Source organism: Sus scrofa, chromosome 15 (genome assembly GCF_054392235.1).
Source record: "Sus scrofa isolate SSC_HxYL_T2T_F1_AM1 chromosome 15, Sscrofa_HxYL_maternal_Yorkshire_Landrace_v2.0, whole genome shotgun sequence".
Classification (NCBI taxonomy): domain Eukaryota; kingdom Metazoa; phylum Chordata; class Mammalia; order Artiodactyla; family Suidae; genus Sus; species Sus scrofa.
The window spans coordinates 62,195,983-62,208,742 of record NC_139397.1 but is presented as its reverse complement, the minus strand read 5'-3'; positions in this window follow the sequence as shown (position 1 = coordinate 62,208,742).

Here is a 12,760-nt window from a genome sequence, read left to right as displayed (position 1 = left end):
TTCCAAACCTGGGTGAACAGATGAGGAGATACAGTTTGAGGGGATGTGATTGAGAAGATGAACTATGGACAATCTAGCTTTTTTTTTTTTTTTTTTTTGGCCACGCCCTCAGCATGCAGAAGCTCCCGGGCCAGGGATTAAGCAGCAGTGACAACACTGGATCCTTAACTTCTAGGCCACCAGGGAACTCCAAAACAGGTTTTTTGTTTTTTTTGTTTGTTTGTTTGTTTGTTTGTTTTAATTTAAATCCAGCCCCCTTCTGCCTTTTAATTGCAAAGCACTTTAGAAGTATTTTGAACCTGAAAGACAAGGCTGAAGGATGTGTCCTTGATTTGAACAGAAAGCAAATGATTTCGATGCCTGTTGGCCTGGTGCTGAACACATTTCTCTGCAGAGGTAGCAAGAAACCCAAATGAAAGCAAGTGGTCAACTTGATAGCTCTTCCTCCCCTGGTTCTCAGGGAAACAGCCAAAGACAGCACCGTGGACAAGGTGAGAAACCCAGGGAGGGAACCCGCCGTCCACAGACCACACACCGGCCTCCCACCGGCCTCCCGAATAACTGAGAGCTGGCCTGGTTCTCTCCTCCCAGCCCAGCTCCCCTTCTGATCGGCTGCTCTCCTTATTTTTACAGACCCTCCTGCTCCCTGAGGACTCCTGGCACCTGGCCTCCCTACACAGAAATGTAATCTTCCTTGGGCGATAACAAAGAGCTGGGAGGGTCAGAGAGGATTTGTAGGTCTCTTGCCTGGCCAGCTAGATGTCTGAGGCGGGGGGCAAAGATAACCAGCTAGGGATCTGCTGCCTCCTGCTTCTGTGGGAGGAGTGGAGAGGTGCGGAATGAAACCAAGTGAAACCAGCTCTCCCCAAAGCCAGATTGGGGCGTCTTTGTTTGGGAACACCGCAGAAAACCCCTTCCCTCTTCCTTCTGTGTCCTCAGAGTTCTTCCACCCACAAGGCAGCTCTGCCCCTCCACACGGCTCCCCTGCTCCCCCTGAGTTTGGTTATTTTAAGGCTCAGCTGTTCCCACCAGGGATGAGCACCCACCACGACCCTGGGTTGGTCCTGCAGAATTAACACCTCTCTGTTATGGAAGAAGTGGGGGTGAGAGTTGGGGGGGGGTGGCTAGCAGTGTCTATCCTGGGCAAGGGTGGGCTGGAGCAGCTCTTGAGAGGGAGGCTGGGGAGGACAGGCAGAGGCTCAGCTCTGAGGACGGGTTGCTGGGGTGGGGGTTTGGGGGGGTATGGGACACTCAGGAAGAGAGAACTGTCTGGGTTTCTCCCATCGCAGTGGAGGCTCCCAGGTTCCTGGGGAGCAGGTGGGCGGCTGAGCCTTTTGCCTCAGGCCCCTGGAGTTAGGGAGCAGCCATCAGTTACCATCTGGCTGCCATTTGGTGACCCCCTGGCTGTTCTCAGCACAGCTTCAGCATATCAGCAAAGGGAAGGTCTTGTTTGGCTCGGTGTTTCTGTAAATAACATTTCACTCTCTCCTACAGACTGGGAGTGGGAAAGCGAGCTCTCAGGAGCAGAGGCTCAGCTTCTCTGGCCCTAGGGCAGCATTTATTCACCAAGCACTGGGGCAGGGGAGGGGTTGGTGGTGGTGCCTTTGCCTGTGGATCTGAAGACTGAACGGGGCGACAGTGCAGCCTCTGGAAGCTGACAGTCTCACAGGAGAGACCAAGCCTTACAAAGAGTTTCACACTAGGGGTACCTGCAAGGTGCTTGCAGAGGAGACATCAAGAAGGAAGTGGCTCAGGGAAAGTGGTGCCTGAATCTTGAAGGCTGACAGGGCACGTGAAACTCACAAACTCTTCTGAGATAATTGAGAAAGGGAAGGCTGGAGAGGACATGTTGGGGGGGGGTTGAAGCTTCTGTATCAGCTTGCTCTGGAGAGATGGGAACTCAGTGCCTGGCACAGCGTAAGTGCTCAATAAATGGTGACCTTGTTCTTATACTTGAGCCCAGTAACACCTCTTTGGGAGCCTTTTTTTTTTCTCCGGGTATCTTTGTGGTGTTACCATCCAATCACCACTACCCTCAGATTCTTTGTAACCCAAGATCTGCAGTAAAGGATAGATTCCCCCCCCCCCCATTAATCTCCCCCTTTCTTGCCGACCCCTTCAACATAAGCAGCCCTTTTTGTTAGAGATTTAACTGTGAAACAAGGAGAAAATTACAAGAACACCTACGGAGAAGCTAACAAGGCTTATAAAAGCTCTAGATCCCCGTTGTGTGTTTCAGGCTCTCTTCAGAATGCTCTGTGGCCTTTTGTCCTCTGCCTTTCTTCCGAGCTCCCTAAACTCTTCCCTTTTTCTGACCCCAACTGGCAAACCCTCTTCCAGTAAAAGCTGCCCCTCCAATGCACTGTGCTAAGGATTGGAGAGGTGACAGAGGAGGTACTGGCCGGACAGTGGACATTTGCATTTCTGAGGACTCCCCAGGAGTGGAGAACCTGGTTCCTAAGGCTTCTGCCCTGCCCAGGAACAAAGATCAAAGTTGCAGGGTTAGACTGGGATGCTTGAGGATTCAACTTTGAAGTGGATCCCATCCAAGGATATGCTAACAAAGCTGCAGAGGTCCTTGCCTGGGTTGTTAAGAACTTTTGGTGATATGGGATGGGTGTGGTCAGAGAGGAAGAGAATTTGAAAATAGACAGCATTCTCCCGGATGGGTTAGAAAAGATCGACATGGCTTTTAAAAGCTGAGAAGATAAAGTTTGTGAGGGTGGAGGAAAATGGGCACCCAAAACTCTTGTTGATGGCAGTGCTGATTGGATAGCCTCCTGGCAACCGTGTCAAAGCATTTATCAACATTTAGTAGGTCCATACTTCACATACTCTTTGACCCAACAGTTCTTCTAGGAATTTAATATACAGATGTCCTTGCATATGCATAGAAAGACTGTGTATATAGTAGATATGATAATCAATTGATACAATGATACGATATGATACAAGGATAATCATTGCAGCATTGTGGCTGCAAAACGCTGAAAACAATGTACTGACTGGTCCATAAGGGACTTGGTGAAATAAATGATGGTACGTTTGTTAATGCAGAATTGTTTTTCTGTTCATAGGAATAAGGTGGATCTATATGGAAGGGAGAGAGTAAGAAGCTTTGGACTGTATATATAACAGATCACGTGCATAAAAAAACAAAAACAAAAACAAAAACACAGGGTACACACACCCTTACACATAGAGATACCTACATGCACATATATATTTATATATATAGATTTGCCTATATGTAACTCTATTACATGGAAGGAAACAATCATACAACAGATGAATGAATATCTAGGGGATCAAGGGTGGGAAAAGGACTTTGAAAATATCCTCTCTGGCACTGTTTAAAAGCTTTGGGAGTTCCCTCTGTGGCGCAGTGGGTTAATGATCTAGCTTGTCTCCAAGGATGTGGTTTCGATCCCCAGCCCAGCACAGTGGGTTAAGGAACTGGTATTGCTGCAGCGGTGGTATAGCTCACAGAAATGGCTTGGATTTGATCCCTGGTTGAAAAAAGAAAAAAAAATTAAAATTAAAAAAGGGCGTTCCCCCTGTTGTGGAGTGAGTTAAGGACTTGACTTCAGCAGCTTAGGTGGCTGTGGAGGAGCAGGTTTGATCCCCAGCCCAGGAACTTCCATATGCTGTAGGCGTAGCCAAAAACTTTTTTGATTAAAAAAAAATAATAATAAGGAGTTCCTGTCGTGGTGCAGCGGAAACGAATCCAACTAGGAGCCATGAGGTTGCAGGTTCCATCCCTGGGCTCACTCAGTGGGTTAAGGATCTGGTGTTGCCGTGAGCTATGGTGTAGGTCGCAGACGCGGCTTGGATCTGGCATTGCTGTGGCTGTGGCATAGGCTGGCAGCTGTAGCTTCTATTGGACCCCTAGCCAAGGAACCTCCATATGCTGCGGGTGTGGCCCTAAAAAGCAAAATAAATAAATAAATAAATAAAATAGAAATTTCATCCTGTGCCTTTATTTTTCCCTCCAGTTGAATGTCATTATTTTGTCTAAAACAAGACAGATCTATTAACTAAACTGTTAAGAGTGGAGTTTTTTGGATATGACTATAGGAAGCTTACACTTTGCATCGTTTGAAGTTTTTGGAAGGAGTGCATTTACAGGGTTATCTGTACCGCTGAACAGGGTGCATCTGGGTGTGTGTTTCAGGGGCTGAAATTCTGTGCCCTGATACTTTCATTACATCTGCCCAAAGAAAGTGGCACTTTCTTCCCCTGAGCATGTACTGCTTTTATGATCAGCATAATAATAATAATAGTAATAATAAATATATGTGGAAATTGCAAACATACTGAGTTTTGTGACTTTTATTTTTTTATTTTTTTTGGCTTTTTAGGGGCGCACCTGTGACATATGGAGATTCCTAGGCCAGGGGTCCAATCAGAGCCATAGCTGCCGGCCTACACCACAGCCATAGCAATGTGGGATATGAGCCACGTCTGCAACCTACACCACAGCTCATGGCAACGCCAGATCCATAACCCACTGATCGAGGCCAGGGATCAAACCTGAATCCTCATGGATACTAGTTGGGTCATTAACCACTGAGCCACTGCAGGAACTCCTGTGATTTTATCTTTAGGCGAGAAGAGTGATCATGAAGAAATGTCCTGCCAGTGCGCATTCATTTGGACAACCCTTAAAGTGTCCGCTCTCAGGGCTTCACAGTCGCCCCTAATCCCTGGCCCACAGGGACAAACCCAAACACCCTGCAAAACGGCTCCTCATCTGAGAGAATGAGACAACGCGAAAGCTGATTTCTGAAATTGCAGATGACTGGACAGTGCACTGGGTTCAGGAAAGGCTGGAGATGCCCCTGACCACAAGTCTTTCCTAAAACCTGCCCTCGTGAGGCCTTCCTGAGTCAGAAGCTGGGCCCTCTCCCTCGATGCCCTACAGCCCAGGCGTCAGCAGCTAAAGGAGGGGAGGGGATCAGCTGAGTGAGCTGGTGGATTTCTGAGATCTGACTAGGAAGGCGTCCAGGTGGGTGTTGGGTCTTCCAGGAACTTTCTCACTAAGCTAAGGTAGAGGCTAATAATTCACTGTGGTATTCCTAAAGCCACTTGTTTGACTGCTAGGTTTCCAGGCATGTGAGCTTATTTTCTAAGAAGTGTAGAGAAAATGCAAATAGCAGTGCTAGGTTTGATCTCTCTGCTTAAGCCTTAAAAAAAAAAAAAAAAAAGTTTTGTTTGGAGGTTTTGATAGCTAATATTTAATGAATGCTTGCCAGCCAAGCACCTTGCTAAATGCTTTTACATTTGCTAAACGAGGTCATTGCCTTTCAACCTCACAACAATGAGAGGGATGACTTTTAGCTCCCATTTCACAGATGGGATGACTGAGGCTTAGGGTGGCCAACTCGACCCAGAAGTGGTTAGAGAAGGAAGCAAGGCTACTAATCTAGACAGTCTGAGTCCAGAGTGCTACTGGCTGTTTCCCTTTGGGAAAAGAAGCTGCTCCTGCTTTAGGGGTATTTGTAGAAGGCAATTTAAAGAGACTCTTTCAGAGTTCCCAGCGTGGCACAGTGGAAACGAATCCAACTAGGAATCATGAGGTTGAGTGTCTGATCCCTGGCCTCACTTAAAGGATCCAGCATTGCCGTGAGCTGTGGTATAGGTTGCAGACACGGCTTGGATCTGGCATTGCTGTGTCTGTGGCATAGGCTGGCAGCTGTAGGTCCTATTGGACCCCTAGCCTGGGAACCTCCATATGCCGTGGGTGTGGCCCTAAAAAGCAAAACAAAACAAAACAAAAAAAAATGCTCTTTTGGGAGTTCCCGTTGTGGCTCAGCTGGTTAAGAACCTGACACAACATCCTTGAGGATGCGGGTCTGATCCCTGGCCTTGCTCACCAGGCCAAGGACCCGGCATTGCTGTGAGCTGTGGTGGTAGGTCACAGATGCAGCTTGGATCTGGCATTGCTGTGGTTGTGGCTGTTGCTGGCAGCTGCAGCTCTGATTCGACCCCCAGACCCAGAACTTCCATATACCACAGGTGCAGCTGTAAAAAGAAGAAAAACACCCGCCCCCAGCCACTCTTTCTTTATTCGATTATTTAAAAAGTTTAAACCACGCCAGAGTTAATCTGTGTTTGAATTTGTGTTTGAATCTGTGTTTTATTTATTTAATTAATTTTTTTTTGGCCTCGCATAGATGCAGTGGTTTCTGAGCCAGGGATGGAACCCATGCCATAACAACGATCTGAGGAACAGCAGTGACAATGTCAAATCCTTAACCTACTGAGCCACCAAGGAACTTTTGAATGAATATTTTATGTATTTATTTATTTATCTTTTTTTGTCCTTTAGGGCCACACCCACAGCACATGGAGTTTCCAGCCTAGGGGTCAAATCAGAGCTATAGACACAACAACGCGGGATCTGAGCCACATCTGTGACCTCCACAGCTCCTGGCAATGCCAGATCCTTAACCCACTGAGCAAAACCAGGGATCAAACCCACCTCCTCATGGATGCTAGTGGGGTTCGTTAACTATTGAGCCACGACAGGAACTCCATTGAATGTATATTTTAAAGAGAACTTGCGGCTCATCTGCTTGACTCAATACCAGTACCATTTTTTTCTAAAAGTGTTCTGCCTTGTGGGATCTTGTGATTATGTGTGTGCATGCGTGCGTGCATGCATGTGTGTGTGTGTGTGTATGTGTAGGGTAGAGAGTGGGGTGGTAGGGAAAAAAGAGCTGAAGTCTGACAACTGTGGCCCAGTCTCAGTGCCACTTTAAGGGTGTCACTGGGTTTCAGAATCACTCTGTCTTGCTCACGGTCAGCTGGTCCTTTCAGCAGTGTTGTTCAGGAATTAAAGTCAAAGCAGGGCCGAGGGAAAATATGGAAGGCATTTTTAAGGAGACTCCCCCAGCCAGTGCAGAAACTGTATTTTAAGTAACCATATCTCTGTTATGAATAGGCCCACAGAGAATTGAGATGGAAAGAATCTTTCAAATCAAACGTGCTTTCTGCTAGGTATGTTTCAAGTTTATTTTTCATTTTCATCTTTTTCCATACCCCCACTCCCACCCATTTATAATTCCATTCCCTTTTGTCTTTCAAAGTTCTGAGAAGAGGAGCAAGGGGCATGATTCTGATTAGAGAAATGATTTGGTCTTCTTCTTGGTGGCCCAGTACCCACCACAGTTTGGCTGTGGTGCTTCCTTGCCACTACAAAAGATCCCAGAAGCAGGTCCCCAGCCCCACTTCCCCAAGAGTATATATAATTCATGTCATTAGTTGCCCAAATGAGAGCTGTGCTTGATAGTATGTTTCCAAACCCAGGTGTTTTTTGTTTTGCTTTGTTTTGCTTTGTTTTGACTGTGCCTGCTGCATGGGAAGTCCTCGGGCCAGGGATGGAACCCATGCCACAACTGTAACCACAGCCGCAGCAGTGACAGCACCAGATCCTTAACCCACTGAGCCACCAGGGAACTCCCAGACCTAGATCTTAAATGCAGTAAATATTAGTGAAACAATCAGAGAGAAAGTTTGTTACAGCAAAAAGTTGAATCTGGGGGTGAAGGAAGGCAAGCGCCCAGGTCACTGCATGTCGCTGCCTATCCCTCCACCTGGAGGACCGCACTCCACAACAGCACCCTGGCCATGGGCGCTGATGTTACAAAGTCCTCTCTTAATGACTTAATGGAGACTCAGGGAGACTCTCCGCTGGGGCTCAGCTCTGAGATTTCTTCCTTCCTGCATTTTTATTGAAGGGCTGGGAAGGGAGCCAGGACATTTGATGATGTTTGTTTCTACAGATAATCCACTCCCTTTTTTCCCCTTCCAGATCAGATTATCGTGTGTTGGTGGCAGGAAAAAAAAAAAAAAAAAAAAAGAACCCAGACAGGTAGAGAATTGCTGGGAACACACTGGGACAGGCAACACATACCCAGCCTGATCTAGGTCGTGACGCCCCTGCCTGCGAAGAAGGCGCTTTGTCCTGGGACTGGTGAGCGGTCAGGCCCTCTTCCTGCCCTCCTTTTCCTGTTTCTGCTTCAGGTGGCCTTTTATTGAAACTCTAAAGCCCGTTGGAGGATCTAAATGAGACTCTCTGTAGCCTTAATAAAAATACAGGATAACCAGAGACCTAGCCTTTTGCTTCAGTGATTTTCCAATATTCCCCTGAGTAAGCACTGATGTGTCCGGCATATGGATTTTTTCTTTTGTCACCTTGTCTAGTTTAGCAAGCCTCTCTGGGCCTCAGTTTCCTCAACTTTAAAGTGGATGTTATAGGGTCGTGAGGATATTGAAAAAGAAAACCAGGAGTTCCCTGGTGGCTCAGCAGGTTAAGGATCTGGTGCTGTCACTGCTGTGGCTCTGGTTACTGCTATGGTGCAGGTTTGATCCCTGGCCTGGGAATTTCTGCATGCCACAGGTGCAGCCAAAAAAAAAAAAAAAGAGAGAGAGAGAGAAAAGAAAGAAAGAAAAAAGAAAGAAAACAAACAATAAATCCACCCGAGAGTTCCCGTTGTAGCTCAGTGGAAATGGACCCAACTAGGATCCATGAGGATGCGGGTTTGATCCTTGGCCTTGCTCAGTGAGTTAAGAATCTGGCGTTGCTATGAGCTGTAGTGTAGGTTGTAGTCATGGCTGGGATCCTGAGCTGCTGTAGCTGTGGCATAGGCTAGCAGCTTCAGCTTTGATTCCACCCCTAGCCTGGGAACTTCCAAATGCCGCGGGTGCAGCCTTTAAAAAAGCAAAAAATAAAAAAATAAAAATAAAGTCTATCCAAAGCCTTGCACGTACTGCGTAACACATAGTAGGTACTCATTAAATGTGGTCTGCCTTTACCTGGGCTGCTGTACACTGTGCCAGGAACACCACAGGGCAAGAAGCCTTGAGTAAGGCTCTAGCATAAAGTCCATTCATGAGGGGGCTGGGTGGATATCAAGATGTCACCTGGATTTATCCCAGTTTGGGTCTAAAGAGACAGGGGGCTGCCTACATCCTTTGCCTTCCTGCTTCTTGGAACCATCAATGGGCTTCACCTGCCCCTATCCCCACACAGTGCTTCATCCCAAAATATACCCACAGCACGCAAGTTTCATAGAGACAGAAATCAAAGAAGTGACTGAACATGAAAGAGGTGAGCAATCAAGGAGAATGAAACAGATTGGTGATTCTTAAATGCCTTTTTCTCAATAGCCTCCTTGGCAAACTCTCTCTGGTCTCAGATTCTCCTTCTCTCCGAGCCTCCCAGCCAGGTTTCCAGTGAGTGATGCAAGGCCGAAGGGTTATGGACTGTCCACAATGTTCCCGTTCCTTGCTTCTGCCTTCTGCCTCACTCCCCTCCTCCTGAACAGAACCTGCTTCCTTGTTCTTTTGAGAGACCCTTTTCCACCCCTCCTCGATCCCATTTTCCTTCTCCAGGGAATCAGTCCACTAGGAAACTAAGGAGGACCCTGGGCACGTCCTGACTACATTTTGTAGAATACGGAAACTGTGTTCTGTTTTATAGAACACAGAACCTGCGGTATGGAAGTTTCCAGGCTAGGGGTCGTATCGGAGCTGCAGCTGAGGCCTGCACCACAGCCACAGCAACTCAGGATCCAAGCTGTGGCTGCAACCTATACCACAGCTCGGGGCAACGCTTGATCCTTAACTCTCTGAGGGGGGCAAGAGTCAAATCCATGTCTTCATGGGTCCTAGTTGGGTTTGTTTCCCCTGAGCCTCAACCGGAATTCCCTCATCAAGACTGATTTTGACACAGCTCTGGTTCTTACGAGGTGTGTTGGGGCTGGGGAGTGTGGGGTGGGGGTGATGGACTGAAAGGTGAAAGCCTATGGTGGCAGAAGCTGATCCTTCCCACTGGGGGTTCTTCTTACAGGCCCCAAGGCAGCCTCAAGCTCCCAGGAAGGCTGTGGGGAAGGCACCCAGGAGATGCCCTCATATGGGACCTCGAAGCACCTGGGGTTGGGTCAGCCCTGGGCTGCATGTGGCCCCTTTCCCTGTGGATGGAGGGAGTGAGAGCAGGAAGGTGACACCTTCCAGGTCAAACCTTTCTGCTTCTTCCCTACAGACAAAAAGAAGCTGTTAGGCTCGTGTCTGGGGGAACGTGAAAATAACTTGGAGCGGGAAAGGCAGCGCCTGCAATTAACTTACCTTTTATCTTAGATCACTGAACCTTGCTAACTCCCCCATGCTCCCTGCAGCAAGGACAGTAGGATAGAAGCAGCCTCCTTGGGGCTCGGATGGCAGGGAAGGGAGAGATGGTGCTGCAGGAGCAGACATTCAGCTATGAGTTCCGGGAGCGGCAGGGACACGTGGCATGGGGAAGGGTGATTTTGTGTCTAAGTGGGAGACAGAACAGAACCAGGGTGGGGCGGTGAGGGTGGAGGAGAAGGAAGGGGGACCAGGAGAATTCAAGTAGCTCAAAGACAAAGACAAGAAAGGAAAAGAGGGGAGAGAAACACAGGAGGGGAACGAGAGAGGTGGCCGCAGAGCCCCTGACACTGTGAGGAGGAGACCAGGAGCCTCAGCCACTGGGCCACAGTGGGAGTGTTCCAGAAGGGACTCCTTAGGGGCTGTCACATGGGCCACATGGTCTCCAGACAGTTCCGCCAGACAGTTCTGCTGTCATTTGTGCAGCCCAGGCTCCCGAGGCCTCGTGGGGAGCGACTCGCCAAGTTCTTTGTTACCAAGATGACACTTTAGGGAAAAAGCACCTTCTTTCCCTCCAGCTGACTGGGTCCTAAGTTCTGGAGCCTGTAGCCTCCTTGTGGTGGGTCTTCCACTTGTGTGAGTCCTAGACTCTCCTGACCTCGGCACACAGACATGAAATCCAGTGTCTATTCATGGAAAGACTTTACAGACAAGTGCTTTAAGCGCATCGGAGATGGGCGAGACGCAGCTCCCCCACCACAAGGACTTACTGCCTCCAATGGACGAGGAAACAACTCACCTCTCAGCTTTCTGCTGGCAGCACCTGCCAGCCTCTGTCCCAGTGACAGAACCTCCAGAGAAAGCTTCCTTTGCACCTCAGCAGACAGGAGGAAACTTCTGGCCCAAGAAAGGGAATGCAAGACACAGCGGGACCAGAGGTGTCTCTGCAGCTCCAGGACCCAGGTTCAATCCCTGGCCCTGTGCATTGGGTTAAAGGATCTAGCCTTGTAGCCGCTGTGGTATAGGTTGCAATTGCAGCTCGTATCTGAACGCAGGGCGACCAAAAAAACAAGGATCTGACTGCAGCAGAGATCACTTTGGCAGTATGGGTTTGATCTCTGGTAACCTGTAGCTGCTGCAGCTGCAGCTCAGATTCAATCCCTGGCCTGGGAATTTCCATATGCTGTGAATGCAGCATAAAATGTTAAAAATAAATAAAGAAGGGGAATGATCCTTGCAGTGCAGGCACCAGGAGCAGCAGCCACCACCCACTAGCATCCCTGTGTTTCAGGCTTTGGAAAGTGCCCAGCATGGGTCAGAGGGAAGGTTGGGTGACTTGCCCAGTTGGGTTTCAAATCATGAAATCTTAGTATGCCAGGAAGCTCCCTGTTTCTTGAATTGATTTCCTTCTGTGATGAAGCTTTCAGTAGTTTACACTGAAATGAGAAAAGTAAGATCATGCAGTAGATTTTCTTATATTTCTTTAAAGGACCCTCCTTCATATTCTTTTTTTTTTTCTCTTTTTGCTATTTCTTGGGCCGCTCCCGCGGCATATGGAGGTTCCCAGGCTAGGGGTCGAATCAGAGCTGTAGCCACCAGCCTACGCCAGAGCCACAGCAACGCGGGATCCGAGCCGCGTCTGCAACCTACACCACAGCTCACGGCAACGCCGGATCGTTAACCCACTGAGCAAGGGCAGGGACCGAACCCGCAACCTCATGGTTCCTAGTCAGATACGTTAACCACTGCGCCACGACAGGAACTCCTCTCCTTCATATTCTAAGATTGTGTCTATTATCCTTTTTTAGTACTAAAATGTGCTTTCTTTTTTTTAACTGATAGTGAGAGAAGATGGTGATATTTTAAAACATATTCTGATTTGGCCAGGTGAAAAGTTTTCGGAAACTTTTAGTAAATTGGATGGGACCAAAAGATGCCATCATTGATCAAATCCAACCCCTTCCTAGAGGCCCACCAAGCTCAAGGGACTCTTATCCAAGGTCAATACCAGCAGCATATTCTCATGGTGTTTCCCATTCTGGGGATTTAGTGTGACTGGGCATCGGGGTGTGTGACAGACATGTAGCCCCTGAAAGTGTGGTGACCTTCTGCTCTCTGGTTCTGGTCTGAGGGCATCAGTCCCTCCTTTCTAACCAACTGCCATCGACTCTGTCTCTGCTTTTTGGCACGGAGCACCTCAGCTCCCCTTGTAAAGCAGACAGCCACCCGGCACCCACTTCACACCAGCCAAGAGCTGGCCTCCTCCACAAAGTCATCCCTCAAGGGCAGAAGTGAAACGCACTCGGCAACGCGTCGGGAGGGGTGTGCTCTGTCACTCACTGGCTCATAAATTCTCTATTTACCTGGCTTACCTTTGTGCTCAATTGACCTAAATTAAACTTCCCGAGGGAAAAAAACCATTTCTTCTCTTTGTTCTGTGACTCTCCACCCCTTTGGGTCTATTATCTCTAACAATGTACCGCCCTCTGTTCTGAGTTCCAAAAAGGTCAGATGGCTGGGAAGGTGGCCTATTGGAGCTGGAGGGTGGGAAGGAGGGGAGAGGATTTCAGGGATGGATTCTGTTGTGTTTTTGTTTTTCTCTTTTTACTGTTTCAGCCCAACTTGTGGC